This window comes from Gallus gallus, chromosome 2, assembly GCF_016699485.2.
Source record: "Gallus gallus isolate bGalGal1 chromosome 2, bGalGal1.mat.broiler.GRCg7b, whole genome shotgun sequence".
Lineage (NCBI taxonomy): Eukaryota > Metazoa > Chordata > Aves > Galliformes > Phasianidae > Gallus > Gallus gallus.
Window position 1 is genome coordinate 99,732,614 of NC_052533.1, and position 15,613 is coordinate 99,748,226.

At 45.6% G+C, this 15,613-nt stretch overlaps 1 protein-coding gene across 31 annotated transcripts in view; it reads left to right on the forward strand.

The window, feature by feature from the left end:
- The window catches only part of EPB41L3 (erythrocyte membrane protein band 4.1 like 3), a 140,002-nt gene that overhangs the window by 34,920 nt on the left and 89,469 nt on the right, over positions 1-15,613 (forward strand). For 25 of the 31 annotated variants that reach the window (XM_015282561.4, XM_015282567.4, XM_015282571.4 and 22 more), the window contains exon 1: positions 12,650-12,764. The exons of 2 other annotated variants lie outside the window; for them this stretch is intronic. The gene's annotated coding sequence lies outside the window, so the exon portion shown is untranslated. Of the gene's footprint in view, positions 1-10,163; positions 10,273-10,453; positions 10,632-12,649; positions 12,765-15,613 lie in introns of those variants that run through there. 4 more of the 31 variants (XM_015282562.4, XM_040695652.2, XM_040695655.2 and 1 more) reach the window with 2 other exon arrangements.

Consider the following 15,613-nt stretch of genomic DNA (forward strand, 5'->3'; position numbering starts at 1 on the left):
CTTTGGAGCTATGAAGCTTGTGCAAAAACAGGACGTGTAAAGGTCTAGGTGGGAGGAAGAAGGGGAAATTGAAACTCTCAAGAGGTCCTGGTCACTTTTATTTCATAAACTATATGTACGTAGATAGACATCTATTGGAACATAATAGAAAATACTATAGGAACACTGGAAAATTGAGGAAAGGAGTATACAGTACTGCTGAAGATGTTATTGCACTGTTTTGTAATGTTGAGCAAGTGTTGAGAATTTTAGGCTGGTTTTAGTTTTGTCTACTTACTGGTATTTACAGCTTAATCTGTTCCACAGATCTTGGGTTTCTCAGGTTAGATGCATTACCAGGCCTTCATAACGTGCCGAGCTCACCATGTGCTGGTACTGGTGGCATCCAGAAGTCAAGTTTAGCCATGGGTTTTCTCGGGTGTCTGAGATGCTGGCTGTATCCTTCATGTCTCCAGCACTTTTGTTGCAGCTGTGGAGACTGCATATCTCTTCCAGCTTGGTAGCCCAGAAGATGTCACCTGGAGGTGCTCGTCAGGCTTACTCAAGATAGATGCCCATGGCACAGTTTTTGAAGCTGGCTTTTCCTCTCACATTCCACTTTGAGTGCATCATCTCTGTACACACAGTGTGCACTCATTGCCTGTGTATAAAACTCTAAAACATTTGTGATTTCACAAGCGTAGCTATTTCTGTTTTCTCTGTGCTAAACAGATTGTACCTGAAATATTCCTTTAAGTTTTGCATGTGGTAAGCAACTGCTACAGCGCAAATTGGTGAGATTGAGTAGGATACCATACGTTCTTGTGCAACCACTTCGCATGCTAACTTCTCCACATAGCCAACTCTTGTTCCGGTTTTGTTTTTAAGTCAACCGTCAACCCCCTATCTTTTTCTATACCACCTTTAATCAATGAAAGTGTTCTACAAGTTTCAGATATGAAAAAATCAAACAAGAAGTGGTTAAGAGCAATCAATGAAACAAAGATTTCATAACAGCTTTGTAGTAAGGATGTGTGAGCAAAGAAGGCTGCCTGGCACAAATATGTGAGACCAGCTCATGGTACAGAGGGTGTTGAGGACCTAAAAGACAAGAAAACTTTCAAGATGAAATGTGCTACATATTCGTACAATAATTGCTCAGTTCACATTTATATGTACTGTGTGATAACTGTTCTTTTAGGCAGGTTTTTCAGACGTTAATTGCCTGCTGAGCTCACTGAGTTCCCTGGCAGATGAATTCTATACAAACTTCAGACACCACACAATATGATGCCTGTGAAGTTGAAAAATGAAAATTTTACTTGATTGACCTAAATAAAATTGATTATATCAGCTAGGACTTCAGCAAATGACAACGGGGAACATAATTTTAGCTTTAGAGAGGCTTTGATGAAAGTAAGTGAATAAAATGTCCACACTGGTGATGCAGCCTTTGCAAGAGACCTCGTAATTCATATGTATTTTGAGATCCCAATCAATTGTTGAAAAAAAACCAATGTGTTTCTTTTTTTCCTTAGCTTTATAAGTTAGTCAGCAGAGAGTTTAATGTCAGAAATTTCTACTTTAATCAAAGTAATGGGTGTGTGTCAGATTATTTGGTTTCATGGGAATTATGGAATATTGAAAACTTACTTCTCTGAAAGGGTAGAATTTTTATCACATTATTCTAGGAAATGTTCATGATAATGTTAGTATTATTAATTGCAATGTTGTTCTTTTTAGACATAAACAAAAAAACCTGCCTGTGAGGAATTTACTGATTAAATGAAAACTCTCTAAAACTCACTTCAGAGTACTGCACAGAAATGGTTTGACTGTCCAAAGGGTTTTGGCATCCTTTGTAGAACTCAAAATAAGTCAGTACAGTTGCGGTGGAGACTTGAGGCTGATTCTCCAATGATATGCCTCTTTATGTCCTGCCTTTTCAGTTGTATAGAACATGAGAATGAGAGTTCAGTTTTCATCAGTCATCTGTATAATCAGTTTCAGATTCCTTCAAAGATTGGCAGAATCCCCCAACTTGGAAATAAAGCAAGACTTTGTATACTTAATGCAAAGCAGAGAATAGGTGGTGCAAGGAAAGACATGGAGACTCCATACCATAAGACACTGCTATGGCATCTTTTATGTTACACGTTCAAATCTACACTGTGTAGTGGAAATAATAGGAAAGAGTAATGGTGTTGGTGGAGCTGTGGTGGTCTGGAGAAGGCTAGAGGCCTGTCTTGTCTCTCTAAGGGACATGTTTTGCTTTGAAGTGAGCTCAGCCGTTAAATGTCTTGCCTAGCTGTAGCTGGTCAATTAGCCTGTTTGACTAATCAAAGCGTATGTTACCACAGGCATATCAGCATGTGCATGGCTGCTGATCGGCATGCCTATAGCTACTGCATATGGTTGTCCTTGTCTGGCAGAAATAGTGAAAGGGATATTTGGAGCACTGGGCTTTGGTGGTGGTCAGGACTGAACATAAAGGGCAAGGAGCAGTAAAACCTGAGGAACACCACCACACTGCTTAACTTTTGCTATGCTACTCAGCGTCTTTCCAGCTCCCCATAACATGAGAGGAACATGGGAGAGCAACTCATTGAAATCATCTGAACCCTTGGAAGGCTGCTTTATGCTTCCATTAATCTGGCTTGCTTACTTTTCCTTTTAATTTTTTCTTCCACTTAAAATAACTTCTGGAGAGTGAATTAGATGCTATATTAAAAACAGTGAAATAACCCAAACCTTCAGAAGTGCGTTCAATATGAAAGTGAAAAGTGGAGGATTTTGGTGCTTTTTATTCCAAACTTAATTCAATAATAGAGTTTTCTGGCTGTTGCGAAGGAAACTTTGTGCTGCACATTGTATAAATGCAACACTTTCTATCAATGCCACCATATTTTTCCTTCGAGAAAACATTTGTACCTTTCATTATTTCTGCAGTTACATGACTTCTCATGAGAAAACCACGTCTTAAAATGAAAATAACCCTTTACAACTGTGTTTCACTTGTATGGCACTTCAAGTATCAGTGAAGTTGCACATACAGTGAGATCTGTTTTCTTCTGTTAAAAACACTGATATTTTGTTGATACTTGCTAACAAGTCCAATGACAGTTGCAGGCTTTTCCTAAGCAGTTTCAAGGGTCAAGATACCAAAGTACGAGTAGATGTGATCAGTGCTTAGCTTGTGGATGAAACACCTCAATCTCATCAAAGTCCTGATGACCAGTGCTGTTTGTGAGCCCTGATGCTGTTACCATGATCTTATCTTGCAGCAGAGATTCCAGTCCCACTTTTGTTAGATTGCTCTGGGAGAGGAGCTGGTGTTAAAACCTTGAAAGTCATGGATGTGTGGCTGCTCTTACTGGGACCCTGGGACTTTAATAGGACCTAGCAAATAATATGGCTGACACTTGAGCAAAATGAGTTTACATGTCAGAGAGAACATAGCCTGGATCTCTTTGGTTCACAGCCTTTCTGTTAATAGGTTATTCTTGTGTATCATTTGTAACCACTGAGAAGTGCCTGCCTGCAGCTGTCACCAAAGGCACTACAGTGGCCTCCAGATATTTTGAATCCATGTTTGCGTGTTCGTTGATTGGGTGAGGGACAGGAAAGCAGTACGCCTTCCCAGAAAATTGATTTCTGAACCTGCATCGTTGTTTAGATTTCCATTTCAACCTTAGGAACTCCAGCGCAGAAATTATTCCCTTTATCCAGAGGCAGTGCCAGAATTTCTACAATTATTTTACTAATAAGAGCAAATTTTACACACAGAAATTTTATGGAAAAGAAGCCAAGTATCTCTTACAAATAGAAGATCCTTATACAAGTTTGTGCTTTCCTATCAGGCTCACCTCGATTAACTTTCCTGAAGTGGCAAGCCAGTATGATGCTCAAGGCATTCAGGTTGTCGCTGGGCAACTCTGAACTGTGTACTAGAGCAGACAGTGTTGGAGCAGACAGACAGATGTTTGCATACAGGCTGTTGGGGGCAACTGAGCAAACCTGCTCCCAGAGTGCTGATTCGGGGCAGCTGTGGTAAATTAAACATTTGCAGTGGGAGGTGCTGTCTATGATAGTCATTATCTGTGAAGCATAAAAGGCTTTTCAAAAGGGTGAGAGCTGAGATGCCTTTCGTGAGTGCTTTTTGGTGCCTAGGACACAAATGTATATCATTGCCATTTGTGAGAGCATAATTTGTATAGTTTGTTAAAGATGAAGAATTTTCTTCTCTTAATGTAACAATGATGTTTTTGTGCTTTTGAGGGGCTTGCTTCTCAATGAGAGATACAAAACCAGATCGCCTGTGTTGTTCTGGTGGTTTGTATTAATCTGGTCATCAGCTGTGTTAGAAAGAAACAAGTGAACTGTGCTATTTTTCTATCATAGCATACCATGCACTATGTATGCATACAATCACAGAATCATTATGACTGGAAAAGACCTCCATGATCACCTAGTCCACCCATCAGCCCATCCCCACCATGCCCATTAACCACATCCCTCAGTGCCACATCCCCACATTTCTTGAACATCTCAAGGGACAGTGACTCCACCACCTCCCTGGGCAGTCTGTGCCACTGCCTCACCACTTTGAGAGGACACCCTTCCTTTACGGTATGCCAGTAGATCATGTCAAGAAGATATAAAGAGCCTGGATTACAGCTCCTATTTTTCTCACCTTGAATACTAATAGTGATGGTGAGATGCAGTGGGGAGAAATGTGTCCACATAGGGGGAAGTGATGGGTTTCTTCATTTCTCAGTAACTTCAGCTCAGTTATACTGTCTGAACCCGCACCACTGTTCACAGTGTCCTATCAACCAAGGTGAATCTGATTGTGAGATCTCAACAGTAAACAGAATTTGAGTATGTTTTGGAAAGCTAATGCATTTTCAAAGAGCATAAGATGTGATGTGGAGGAGCTCACATAAATAAAGGCTAGTGCCCAACACCACAGCCTAATGCCAACAGTGGCTGGGGTGGCTGCCAAAAGAAGTAGTGTCACTCTGCCGTCACCTCCACTTCTCATGTCATTCCCTGCTTCTGTCAGTGCAGAAATATTGATGAGATTTCGGGGGGAATCATAGTGATCATAGTGAGGAACTGATCAGATTTATGGTCTGTCCTCTCTTTTGTAGTTTTAGCTTGGATGGATTTGCTTGCTTCCTCCCGTGAACTCCGTAAATGCTGCAGTGACTGGATGAAGGGGATAGGACAGAAGTGGGAAGGAGCAGTTAGAAACTGAGCGAAAGATGGGAGCTTTTCTTGGTGACACAGACCTTTAAATTGGCTGTGAAACCACAGAAGGCTTCAGAACAGGGATAGGACACAGCGAGAAAGGGCTGTGGACATAGGCTAGATGTGTTCACTCTTGATGTGAACTTCTTAAATATGCTTTTTAAACTATTCTTCTTGTAATACGATTCATTGTACTTTAAATACAAGAACTTCTCTTAATTGTTATTAACCTTTATCAGGATAAGAGGTGAACTCTGTTGGGTGCTGTACAAAGATTCATTAAAGTGCCTACCCTACCTGGCCAATCTTGCAGCGCAAGAAGATAAATGATACAAAAGCAGTGTAAGGCCATGCCTATTAACCTGACCACAGAGAGGGATTTTGTTATAAGTATCTTGAGGAAGAGGTGTCTTAAGAAGAGATTCGTTATGATTCAGAATGCCATTTCTATTTCTGATGGTGCTTAATAAATATGTGCATTAAGTCTCCTTTGAGTCAGTAAGACTTTATGCTCAACTAAATTCCTCTCTGAATTAGATGCTTCATGAATAGTAGAGTATGTATGGGACTGCAGATAGTTTTGTAACTGAAATACAGGACTGATTTTAGTGGCGTGGAAAGGGGGGGGGGAAGGTATCTGCTTTCCTGGTTAATGCACCACAAACAAAGAGAAACAGCATGCACTGTGAGAATGAGAACAAAAAGCTGGCACTTTGTGGGCTGAAGTAGTTGGACTCAACAGAAACGATCCCAGTAAATGAGAATGGCTTGTGTTGACCTTGCTTGAGGTGGTCACCATCTAGGAAGCTCTCAGTCACAGAGTGGCCAATGGAAAATAAGAGTTGCCCTTGCCTCATTCATTGTTAAACTGTTTAGGAATCCTACTTTAATTAATTAGTGTTCACTGCATATTGCATATCTTCTGTATTTTTCATTTTCTAGACTCAAAGTATATGGAATTAGAGTACAGTTAAATTACATTAATGATTATGCATAGCAAAAGTAAACTGAAATGGAAAGCCTTATTGAGATAACTGAAATTTGTTACTATGAAAACTAATTCATGTCTGTTTTGAGTACAGCCTTGAGTACACCCCAAAACATCTTAAATTCATTAGACTTTGGTTACCTTTGGTTCATGAAGAGGGCAGAAGATGTACAATGGGAAGTAATCTCTTAATAACCCAGCTAATTCTCTCAGTCAGAAAGTAGCTAGAGATATGAAAGTGGCAAAGGGCAGTGCTGAATTAATTGTGGTAAATCTTTGCAGGATTTCATTTGTAGAAGCACAGGGGCAAAATTTACTGCCCCTAGAAGTCTTAAAATGGATTGGGTTTGGCACTGACTGGCAGAACAAGACTTAGATTGGAGAACAAAGCTCATAAATCTATACACCAACCCATGCTGGTTGATCTCAACCAAGACTTCAAGGCAAGCAACTTCAAGGCAAGGCTGGATGTTTCAAGGCCAGGATGGATGTAGTTCTGGGCAGCCTGGTCTAGTGTTTGGCAACCCTGCCCACAGCAGGGGGGTTGAAACTAGATGATCCTTGAGGTTCTTTTCATCCTGGGCCATTCTATGGTTCTATGTTGTGAATATATTTGGCCTCTGTCATTTGAGTTGTGCTAAGGGAAGAATCGTGTCTCACCTGAAGGTTTACATGTTCTTTATTTGAAGCAAATGGTAATAGTGGCCAATTAGAAGTATTCGAGCATAATAATTGCAGTGAGAGAAGACAGAAATAGAAGGTTTGGTCTGATTTCCAAACCTAACCTTCAGATGCTGTATCACAGTGATTGCTCTTAATTATGAGAATTTGGTTTCATTGCCATGCAGAAAACGGAGCTGCATGAGTCATGGACAGAACAGTTTGCTTTTAATAAATTGAAGTGGATACGGTAATAAAAAAAATCAGTTTGACTCCAAAACCATCTACTCGTCTAGACAGATAGTGCCAAGCCCGCGTCTGCCGAGAAATATCTTCCTAATACTTCTGTAATAATGCTACTACTTTTACAGTACTTGCCATTTTTCAAAGTGCTGTACCCAGTTAATTCACTGTTGGCTGTGCTTGAGACAGCCCTTTGCGGAGTTTGATAGCATTTTTGTGTCTTGCTTTTCTGTAATGTGCTATTTTGAATGCCATAGCCAATCAATTAGGGAATCACAATAATGTTTTGGGCAGCAGTTCCCAGGGCTGGTCAATAATCCTTGTCCCAGCTCTTCCAGGGTTGCCTATTCATCCTTTCCTGGCAGAGACCCTGTGACTCCCCATTCCCCTCCTCTATAAAAAGCCCTTGTCATGGCCAAATAGCCTACATGGGCCTATTTTCCTTATGGCTGCGCTCCTCAGACTGGTACCCTATGGGAAAGTGGATTTGCACCTTTCTCCACCTGTAATTTGGCTGCCTTATGTCAGAGGCTCCCTTTGCCTTTATTCTTTCCTGGCTTTTCATGCCAGGGTCTCTTTCCTCCCTCTTCCCGTGGGGCTTTCCCAAGAAAGTTGCCTGTGTCCATTGAAGGGGAGAAAATGAAAAAATTGAAGAGTAGAAAAGGGAAGGGAGGCAGAGCTTCCCATGTCTTAGCGATTTCCTCAGCCTAGCATCAGTCTCCTGGATGTCTCTGTTGCTTGTATCTGAAGGGAGGCTGCAAAGAGGTTGGAGACGGGCTCTTTTCAGTCATTCCCAGTGCCAGGACAAGAGGCCATGGGCGCAACTTGGAACACATGGCATTCCCTCTGAACAGCAGGCAGCACATCTGTGCTGTGCAGGTGATGGAGCACTGGCACAGGCTGCCCAGAGGCTGTGGGGTCTCCTCCTTGGGGATCTTTGTAAACCACCTGGATGTGGGCCTGAGCACCCTGCTCTGGGTGGTCCTGCTGCAGGAGGGCTGGTCCAGAGGGACCCAGAGTGACCCAGAGGGCCCTGCCTCCTTCAGCCATTCTGTGAGTTTGTGATATGTTACAGGGAGAGAAGTACATTGCTTTGGAGGAGAAGGTGATGAGATTCCTATTGTTAGGGCAATGGTATGGTGGTAATAGAGGGAGGGAGAAGAAGGGAGTTGAATGGGGTTGGAGACTGGAGAAAAACACGTTATGGAAGAAGGAAGAGGATGACCTGGCAGTAGAAGGTTGGGAGGTTTCTGTAGTGACTGAACTGGAGAAGAGCTGGTCCCTGACTAAGTGGCATGCATGGAGTTCATGTCTAGAGCAGCAGGATGTGAGGAGTTCAAAGGCTGTGCACTGAGGGTGAGCAGTGCAAGTTGCAAGAGCATGATATTCCTTATCCCTCCAGAACTCCCTGCACTCCCAAACCTGGAGTGCAGGCCAGCCCTTCTCCATGGCACGCAGCAGGGTTGTATGTCTGCTGCCAGGGGAAGGGCTGCCTTGGGCTGCATCAAGCCTAACGCATTGGGTGTTTGCTCCTGATACCTGAGTCTGAAACTCGACCTCCAGAAACACAAGAAAATAGCAGAAATGAAGCTATTGTCACATCACAGGGCAGGAGGTCGATCTCGTCTGGCGCTGCTCAGGCTCATCATCTGAGCTCCTTTCATCTAAATAGACACTGCTAACACTCCAGTGAAGCGTGGGGATTATTCCACGTTCCCCACCTGTGTGGAAGGAGGAGTATGCATTACAGCTTGCTAAAAATCACTGGAAGAAGAAGGCTTTAAAATAATACTTAGAAACTGCTGATTCATCAGACACAAACTTCCCATGGAGCTCTGTCTGACAGGAGTCCGGGCCCGCTGGCCAACTAACCCACTTCAGAATTAGAAAATAACATTCAAAGAGGGAAGAAGCAACACTCAGCGAGACTGTGAGGGCTAAGAGCACTGAAAGGCAGGCCCCTATCGGCAATGCAGAGGTCCCAGCTACTTAATATCCACTGCAAAGATTTCCTGCCTGAAAAAAAGAGCCTATTAATACCACTCGATGTTTTGAGGTTAAATCGATGTACTTAAAGCTTTTAGGTCCTCAGATTAAAGATGCTGTTATATACGCAGTGCATCCACAAAAGGGAGCTCAGTGTGCTATTTCTGGGGGGCATATCCCTGCTCAAGGGCAGCAGATGTGGCCCCAAAGCACTGTATCCCTGTGTAAGAGCAGTCCCCCAGCTCACTCTTCAGACTCTTACTTGATTCAAACTCCATCCTTTTCTTACCTTTTTTTTTTTCCTCAAACCAAACCTTGTTAACTCTCCTGTATGTCTCAGCTGTCGGGCATGTTCCCTTGTAAGTCACAATGACTTCCGATGCTCCCGTTGAAGAGTATATGGGTTGTTTTATTTAAGCTGCATGACTAGAGCTACGCCCTCTCTTAGCTGATGGCACACATTCTCCTTCCAGAGCCTTGTGCCTGGTGCAGCACTCCAGATCTGCTAAGTGGCAGCTCTGCGTTAGGTACAGAGCAACGTGGTTCTGCAGATCTGAGCCACGCGACATCCGCTGCTGAACGCCAAAACCTCTTTCCTTGCTGAAATCCCATGGAGATGCTGCTAATTAAAGGATATTTCTTCCCTCAGCCCTGATTCATAGCAGAGGCCCAAATACAGTTTGGATCTTAGCATTTAGGGGGGTTCTCAAAATAAAAATCTAAAGAGGAAATAAGCCTTATTTACCCATGTGTTGAAGCAGTATGAGGGTGTTGGGCTGCGCTTCTCCCGGAGGCTGCAAAACTCCAAAGTCATTTTCAGTTTTACATTCCCCTTTTTTTTTGGGTCAGCAGCCAACGTGCTCTTGGAGATGCATTTATTTCTGTTTTGGTGATGATGCTGAGTGAAATAGGGGCCAGATTTTAAAAGCCTGTGGTTCGTCATTGGAAACTAAAAAGCTGATACCCCCCCCCCCCCCCCCCCTCCCGGTAAGAATCCCGCGGGTAAATCAAAGCCAGACCTTGTCATCACCCAGCTTGTTGGTTTCGAATTCCCAGGCACTCTCCCTGTGCGCTCGGGCTGATTGCAACCGCAGCAGCCAAACTCGCCTACGGAGCAAAAATCGCTTCGCTGAACCACCAACTACGCAGTTGCTCGGACGCAGGTGGGGATCCCGGTGCCCTGCGGGGTCCCTCCCTTGCTTGTTAGAGTGCGGCACCCCGCGCTCCCACTCGCAGCCAGCATCCAGCTTTTACCGCTTTCCGCGGCGTGGACTTTTTTTTTTTTTTTTTTTTTTTTTTTTTGGTGCCTTTCCTTTTTCCCTCCCTCTCTCCGGAGCAGCCTGCACAGCCAGCCCTGATTTGCTGCGGAGCGGCGGAGGCTCGCTCAGGGCACAGCCGGGCTGCGCTGCCGCTCGCTGCTGACGCGCGGCCACCGCCGCCGTCGCCGCCGGGAGCAGCCCCGGAGCCGCCGCCGCCGGGAGCAGCCCCAACCCGCTACTGCTGCTGCTGCCGCCGCCCCCAGGTACCGTCCCGGCCCCTCTACGCGCCGTGCCCTCCGCCAAGGGGAAGCGGAGGGTATGCTCTGGAGTGGGGGGTTACAGATTGCTCCCCTCTTTCATTTTTTTTTTCTTTTTTTTTTTTTTTTTATATGTATACCGGTTGATATAGACGTACGCAGAGCTCGTTCCTAGGAGCCATTTTTGAAGTCAGCAGCCGCGGAGGCCCCGGGGGTGCCCAGGGGAGAGGCAGCGAGCGGTGCCCCCGCGCCGGGCGGGGAGCGGGGAGCGCGGCGGTGCGAGGAGGGCTGCCCGGGGGCCGTGTATGCCGTTTTATTGATTTTTTTCTTCTTCTTCTTCTTCTTTTACAGCGATTGCCATTTTTATAGCAAACTTCACCGCTCACCCTCTCCTCTCCTTCCCCACCCGGCCTTGCGTTAGCGAGGGGGGACTCTTTCCCTCCCTGCCCCCCCCACCAACACTCCCCCCTTCCCCCTACGGGCCGTGGCTTCTGCAATGCGGTGGGTGTGGTTATGCACGGAGCACAGCGCGGCTCCGGACCGCTGCAGTGCCAGCGCCGCCCCCCCCCCCTCCCCCCCCACTCCCGGCCGGCAGCCGCGGCCTCCCCCCGGGGGTTGGCTGCGCCCGGCGGGGCCGCTCCTTGCGGGGGCATCGCGCGTAGAGCTCGGGGTGGGCCCCCCAGGTGCGCGGCGGGGCAGCGGCGGTGCCCGCACGGGTCTTCTGGGGGGGAGGAAAGGAAAACAGCCAAAGGTGCGCCCGTCGGGATGCTTGGCATCACTGATGTGATAATTTTCCCGCTGCGGATGGGTTTGGCTTCGGCGACCCAGGCTGGGGATGGAGGGGGGGTGCTCTCTCCTCAGGGTTTCTTGATTTTCATTCAAAGAGCTGAAACTTTACCAGGTACAGAGACACGCTGGGAAACTCCTGCCTCGTCATCGTTACAAGTAGCAAAGTGTATCCAACGTAGCTTTGCAGTTTTCTCATTTTTGTTTTGGCTCTGTTGGTAGAGGAGGTCACTCAGGATGATGCTCAGAGCTTCGGGCACTGCTTTGCGGCGTGTGGTTGTATTTGAGGTGGTGTAATTACTGCTTGGTCAACTGGATACCTACTGCAGCAAACCTGCTTTAGCAGGAGTTTAAACTGGGTGATCTCCAGAGGTCCCTTCCAGCTTCTAAGATTGTGTGATTCTCTGATTTACTGAGCTCTATGTGCACGTTGGTTGTAAGTTGAAGGGAAAATGCCCACTTCGTACATCTGAAGCCTTTGCAGTCAAAATAACTGCAAGTCACAGGGCTGCTTTCCAAACATGAGGTGTGTCCCATGTGCATCTGTGGTTCTACAGCGTGGCAGTCTGAACGCCACCTCGTTCCTTTGGCTTTTAAGAATTCCAGCATTTTTTGTGTCAAAAGAAAGCTAAAAGATTTGTGTAAGTATATGTATAATATATTATGTATGTATATGTGTATATAACTAAGTCTCAAAGCAACTAAGCAAAATACATCTTTGACCACTAAACGTTGGTCAGATTTGATCAGGCTTACACTCTTCCTCTAAAACTCTGGCAGTGAGTCCTTCGTGGTGTAGGAAAGGTGAGGGCCACCCTGCTGCATCAGGATGCGGTGACATCCCTGGTCCTGCCACACCTCTGTGTGTGCTCCTGTGCTCAGATGGGCGAACGCTGCTCTCTGTGGGCTGGAAACTTTCAGCTCTTGTGCTGGGATAAGCCCTGCATAGCAATATGGGAGAGGAGAGCCCAGCAACACTGCACTGGGGTGAAAGCTGTGGGACTGCTGGCACTGGATCAGGAAGGCTCCCGGAGCCTTCAGCATGCCACAGAGCTGCTCGCTGCGGAGGAAAATCATCATCCCCAGTGAATTGGCTGGCATTAAGCATCCGTTGCCTTTGTGTCATCCGATGGGAGCCTGCTTCTGCGGTGGGCAGGTTCAGCCTCTGGGAGGAGAAGGAGGAGGAGGAGGAGGAGGACTGGGGGCCGCAGGGTGGGGCAGGGCTGTGCCTCTCTTCTGAGGAACTGCAGCAGAGCTGAAGGGCTCTCATTTTAGTTTGGGTTTTCTTCTCTCTTCTAAGAAGGAGCAAGTGAAGGTGAAGCTGCGACTTACGTAATTCGTGAATTAAACTGGGTGAGGTCTTTTTCTGTCTGTAGGGGAAACCTTTGATGGCAAAGAGCTGCTGTTTGCAGGGTTTTATTCAAAGGCTGTGGGTTTCTTATAGTTAACGTGAGCTCGGGCTGTGGGTTTGACCCACAGCGGCATGCTATCACCTACGTTTTGTTATCTCTGTTGTCTGGTGCAGTGAGTGTGAGTTCTTTGGGGGCTGTGCATGGTGGGTTTCTTAAACCTGTCAAATGTCACTTGGGTGGATTTCAGGCACGGTGTGGAGTTCACAGCAACTTCTTGAAATGCGTTAAACGTGTTATGTACAGCAGGCAGCATAACTGGCTCGCTTCATGGAAATCTCATGTAGCAGTAAATGGTTGGGGGTTGTCTCAGAGAAGACATCAACCCATTTAGGAGTGCTTCTAAAAGATTACTTGGGGCTCATGAGATGAAGCATCCACCTTATCACTTGAGCTCCAGCATTTTCAACGTGAAAGCCTTGACAACTGTTTCCCACATTGAAATACCCCCACTGTGGCTGGAGATGTTGTGCCTGAGTGTCTGACTTGTCATATAGCTAACTGAAGGCAGGACTGCAGAGTCTGAACGCTCGGAGTGTTTTGTTCGGAGTTAATCTCTCTCTAATCAAGCGAAAATAAACATGCCTGTATAAGTGAAAAATAAGATCGCTGTCTGATAAACTGAAAATGTGTTTATTCTGGTGGATTATGATGGATTGTTTTTATTTGGTGCAAATTAGAGAGGGATTATCTCAGTTCTACAGCAGCTCTCTTAATTTTTAATCTCCAGTATTTGCTATTTCTAGCGATGGGGTAGTGGTCCAGGGCTACATGTGGATACGTAGCCCTTACTCTTCCCATTGCTGGATGGAAACACCCAAAGAGAAATGCATGTTTTCTTTGGGAAGCTCTCCAGCCAGTGAACCGAACAGCACCAGCAGTGGAGAGGAGGAGCATAACCACTTGTGTTGGCTTCGGGAAGAGAAAGCCCACAGGCTCTCTGCTCTTGTCCTGCCCTTACCCATAGCTGTCACTGCAAGCAGCAGTGTGGAGGGAACTCAGGAGGGTTGCTGGGAACTGGGTACACGTATAAAAGCTGAAATGGGTCAGGATTTGGGACAACTGAGTTAATGCGAGACAATGTGCCGTGTAGACAGCAAGCTCAGGGTCTCCTACACCGTTTCCTGAATAATTGGTGTCATACAGTTTGAGTAATGGTCAGCTTTTTGGCTCTGGAGGAAAATGGCAGCTTTACTTTCTATGTGATTTAATTTGACAATATTAGCAGAGCTGTTTATTTTTTAAGTAAAATGGATAAAAGCTAAAAAGAAACAGTTAATCTCCTGAATCACTTATGAATCTAGTTGCACCCTACAGGACACAGCGTATGAAAAGGCCATACATAAATAAAAGTTTAAAAGGTGCATACCAATTAAAAAGAGAAGGAAAACCCTTTTTTAGATAGATCCCTTCCATTTTTACCCTTTTCTTTACAGACCTTGGAAGTACTTTGTGTGTCACAGACAGAGAACCCCTTTCAGCTGCTGTGCTACCTATCAGAACCCATCTGTTGGCAAGCCAAGGAACAAAGGCAGCACTGAAATGTGTGTGAGGATCCCTTACCAGATGTGGGATCCTGCTGAGAAAGGCCTTTAACTTAGAGGGTTAAAGAAGAATGTGGAAGATGGGAGACTGGGAGCACGTGTGGGGCAAGGAGTGAAAGAAATTGAAAGCATCTGTGGATATAAAGAAAAAGATTTGGAGGAGGGAGAGTGCAAAGAGAAGAGTTAGTGAGATGCGGTGTTGGATACTTGCGCATGCATCTGTTTATGTGCAGTGTGTTTGCTCATGAATGTGGTGGAAGCAGCAAGTCATCACGCTGCCTTAATGGGTTATAGGGGAGAACGCACATCCCCTCCAGCCCCACTCCCCAGCATGGCTCCTGCCCCCCATCCCTTCCCATGTCCCCTTCCCGTGGATGCTCTCACTAGTGGGTGTCCCTTCCTTTGGGTTCCTGTGGCACTGCTGGTGGCAGCCGAGCTGCATCCCTGGTGGAAGTCACCTTGTTTACTCCCCATCAGTCTGAGGGCAATTATGTCTTAACGCTTTCTGGTTTCCTAGGACATACTGGCTGCAAATAAAATCTCATTTAATAAGCCAGTAAATGCAAACAGGCTGTGGAAAAAAAAATGCTCCTGCAGACCTAGGAAACATATGTTTATGCTGGCTGAGAGACTTGTTCTTGTATCCTGACTTGCATAGGATAATGTCTTTGTGCATCTTCCCTTGATAATTGGTAACCTTGCCTACGAAATGAGGCTTGATCCGGTGTAGACAGTGGCGCTGTGACCTGACCCTACAAATTGTAGCTCAGATCAGGAAGCTGTAATCTCTTGGAGGACCCTGGAGATGATTACTTCACCGCATCTGCTGAATTCATCTCTGTTTTTTCTCCGTTGAGTTACAGCTGTTGCAGAGAAGCGTTTTGGGTGTGTGGTGCTCAGCCACTGTGCTGTGTGGGTGCTATACCTGAAAGTGTGCATCTGGGCAGACAGAAACATTGCCGTATGGAAGTGCTTGCATCAAGAAATGTGGTACCTCTGTTTTTTTTTCCTAGTAGTTGATGCTTAACCTTATGGCATTAGCAAATATGAGGTTTGGCTTGAAAAACAGAAAAGTGTAATCTTAAAAAAAACAAAAACAAAAACAAAACAAGTGATATATTTTCAGTTTTCCTAGATAGTCTCAGTAGCTCGGGCACTGGTTGCAAGGATTATGTGGTTTTCATGGGTAATTTGGCAGCTGTGTTGGTCAGAGGGGCACAGGGATGACTGGGAGGTGGCTCTGCCCATG